The sequence below is a fragment of the Cryptomeria japonica genome, unplaced genomic scaffold, assembly GCF_030272615.1.
Source record: "Cryptomeria japonica unplaced genomic scaffold, Sugi_1.0 HiC_scaffold_80, whole genome shotgun sequence".
In the NCBI taxonomy this organism is placed as follows: Eukaryota; Viridiplantae; Streptophyta; class Pinopsida; order Cupressales; family Cupressaceae; genus Cryptomeria; species Cryptomeria japonica.
This window is the reverse complement of record NW_026728902.1, coordinates 1-3990: the sequence shown is the minus strand read 5'-3', so window position 1 is coordinate 3990 and position 3990 is coordinate 1.

Below are 3990 nucleotides of genomic sequence, written 5' to 3'. Positions count from 1 at the left end.
ATCGATTTGGCCACGACATGGACGCATCGGAACGACTACCTTTGCCGAACCACTCGCAATTGCATCCATACCGAAACCAATAGACATTTCCGTTAGAGCCCTCGCATAGCATTCGGGAATCTCGCATGCCCCTCTAAATCGACCAATGCTGGCGCTCAACGAAAATCCGAGCGCTACCACCGTTCGAGCGCCAGCATTGGTCGAGTTAGAGGGGCACGGGGGAGAATGCTCCAGTCAACACCTCCCCTATATAAGTTATTTGTCCGATTCTCGCACAACCGTAGTCTGCCTCGTCGAATCAAACAACGGTCCCAGATTCCGACTTCCGTTCCGTAGAGACCCAAAAGCTAGATGGAGGCTCGCAAGAAAGAGAGTCGGCGCATAGCAATCGGGTTTCTCGAACGTTTAGGGACCGAGCTCACTTGCGGATAGGGCAAAATCCGCCAAGCAACCCAAAAGCTAGACGGGGGCTCGAATCGAATCGCCTAGGCGGCCACAACAACGACGTGTTGGATCGACTACCAGTGCCAAACCATTCAGCAAGACTAGTCTGTGTCGAGGCCGGATAGAGATTCTCAGAGAGCGCCCGTATAGCATTTAGGAGACCTGCCGCGTCCCTCACACTCGACAAATGGTGGTGCACGTTTATAAATCCGAGCGATCCCAACCCTTTCAAGCACCAACATCGGTCGAGATAGAGGGGCACGGAGGGGGCTGCGTGAGACAACACAGTCCCCTATATAAGTTATTTGTCCGATTCTCACACATCCGAAGAATGGTCATCAAATCGGACAACAGCCCAAACTTCCGACTTCCGTCCCAGAAAGCCCAAGAGCTATCTAAAACGTTCATGGCCGGAACTCGATCGCGGCTATACCAGTCCGCCAAGCAACCCAAAAGCTAGACTGGAGCTCTAGTCGAATCACCTCTGTGGCCATTGCAAGGACGTGTTGGAGCGACTACCATTGCCGAACCATTCCGCAGGTCGAGTCCATACCAAGGCCGCATAGAGATTCACGATGAGCTCCTGCATAGCAATCAGGAGACTTGCCGTGTCCATCACAATCGATAAATCCTGGTGCAAGATTTTTGCATCCGAGCGCTCCAACCAGTCGAGCACCAGCATCAATCGACATAAACGGGCACGGGGGGAGGATGCTCGAGAACACTACCTCCCCTATATAAGTTATTTGTCCGATTCTCAAGCAGCCGAAGTCTGGTCATCGAATCGGGTCAAAGACCACAACTTCCGACTTTACCCACAATGCAAGTCATCGAATCGAACATCGGCCCCCGAGTCGGACTCCATGCGTATGTCAGGTCATCGGACCCAAATTCCGCCTTCCTGCGCATGGCGGGCCATCAATATCAACTCGGTCATCGGACCCAAACTCCGCCTTTCTGCGCATGGCACGCCTTCAAATCGGTCATCGGACCCAAATTCCGCCTTCCTGTGCATGGCGGGCCATCAACATCAACTCGGTCATCGGACCCAAATTCCGCCTTTCTGCGCATGGCACGCCATCAACTCGGTCATCGGACCCAAATTCCGCCTTCCTGCGCATGGCAGGTCATCGGACACAAATTCAGACCTCGCCAATATGCCTACGTATCGAATCGGTCATCGGACCCAACTTCCGACTTCATCCATACTGTAGGGTCTTTGAGGTTGGCGCGGTGCGCTCAACCCGGGGAGTCGACCCATCGAAGCATACACCTCCCCTATATAAGCTATTTGTCCGATTCCCACACCTGTGTAGTTTGCACCTCTGACCAGGACATCGACCCCAACTTCCGAACTCGACTGCAACGACGGCACCAGCGCCTTGGTGCGCACCTTGCGACGCACAGTCCCAACATTCGCCTTCCTGCACATGGCAGGTCATCGGACCCAAATTCCGACCTCGCGAGTATGCCTACATATCGAATCGGTCATCGGACACAACTTCCGACTTCATCCATACCGTAGGGTCTTTGAGGTTGGCGCGGTGCGCTCAACCCGGGGAGTCGACCCAACGAAGCATACACCTCCCCTATATAAGCTATTTGTCCGATTCCCACACCTGTGTAGTTTGCACCTCCGATCAGGACATCGACCCCAACTTCCGAACTCGCCTGCAACGACCGAACCAGCGCCTTGGTGCGCACCTTGCAACGCACAGTGCCAACATTCGCCTTCCTGCACATGGCAGGTCATCGGACCCAAATTCCGACCTCGCGAGTATGCCTACATATCGAATCGGTCATCGGACCCAACTTCCGACTTCATCCATACCGTAGGGTCTTTGAGGTTGGCGCGGTGCGCTCAACCCGGGGAGTCGACCCAACGAAGCATACACCTCCCCTATATAAGCTATTTGTCCGATTCCCACACCTGTGTAGCTTGCACCTCCGATCAGGACATCGACCCCAACTTCCGAACTCGACTAAAAAGACCGCACCAGCACCTTGGTGTGCACCTTGCAACGCACAGTGCCAACATTCGCCTTCCTGCACATGGCAGGTCATCGGACCCAAATTCCGACCTCATGAGCATACCTACTAATCGAATCGGTCATCGGACCCAACTTCCGACTTCATCCATACCGTAGGGTCTTTGAGGTTGGCGCGGTGCGCTCAACCTGGGGAGTCGACCCATCGAAGCATACACCTCCCCTATATAAGCTATTTGTCCGATTCCGACACCTGTGTAGTTTGCACCTCCGCTCAGGACATCGACCCCAACTTCCGAACTCGCCTGCAACGACCGAACCAGCGCCTTGGTGCGCACCAAAAGTGCGCACTTTTGGAGGGCACTTTTGTGCGCTCCAAAGGTGCGCACTTTTGGAGGGCACTTTTGTGCGCTCCAAAGGTGCGCACTTTTGGAGGGCACTTTTTGGAGGGCACTTTTGTGCGCTCCAAAGGTGCGCACTTTTGGAGGGCACTTTTTGGAGGGCACTTTTCTGCGCTCCAAAGGTGCGCACTTTTGGAGGGCACTTTTTGGAGGGCACTTTTCTGCGCTCCAAAGGTGCGCACTTTTGGAGGGCACTTTTTGGAGGGCACTTTTCTGCGCTCCAAAGGTGCGCACTTTTGGAGGGCACTTTTTGGAGGGCACTTTTCTGCGCTCCAAAGGTGCGCACTTTTGGAGGGCACTTTTGTGCACTCCAAAGGTGCACACTTTTGGAGGGCACTTTTTGGAGGGCACTTTTCTGCACTCCAAAGGTGCGCACTTTTGGAGGGCACTTTTTGGAGGGCACTTTTGTGCGCTCCAAAGGTGCGCACTTTTGGAGGGCACTTTTTGGAGGGCACTTTTGTGCGCTCCAAAGGTGCGCACTTTTGGAGGGCACTTTTGTGCACTCCAAAGGTGCGCACTTTTGGAGGGCACTTTTCCTGCGCTCCAAAGGTGCACACCTAGGTGAGCACCTTCGACCACACCTTGTAGCACACCAAACTCTGACTTTCGACTTCATCCGCAATGCAGGGTCTTTGAGGTTGGCGCAATGCGCACAACCAGGGGAGTCGACCCATCAAACCCAACACCTCCCCTATATAAGCTATTTGTCTGATTCTCATACATGCGTAGCCTGCAGGAGCAATTAGGACATCGACCCCAACTTTCGGCTTCTAAACGAAAACAAGGTCTTTGAGGTTGGTGTAATGCGAACAACTAGGGGAGTCAACCCATCAAACCCAACACCTCCCCTATATAAGCTATTTGTCTGATTCTCATACATGTGTAGTCTACAGGAGCAATTAGGACATCGACCCCAACTTTTGACTTCTTAACGAAAACAAGGTCTTTGAGGTTGACGTAATGCGCACAACCAGGGGAGTCGACCCATCAAACCCAACACCTCCCCTATATAAGCTATTTGTCCGATTCTCATACATGTGTAGCCTACAGGAGCCATTAGGACATTGACCCCAACTTTTGACTTCTTAACGAAAACAAGGTCTTTGAGGTTGGCGTAATGCGCACAACCAAGGGAGTTGACCCATCAAACCCAACAC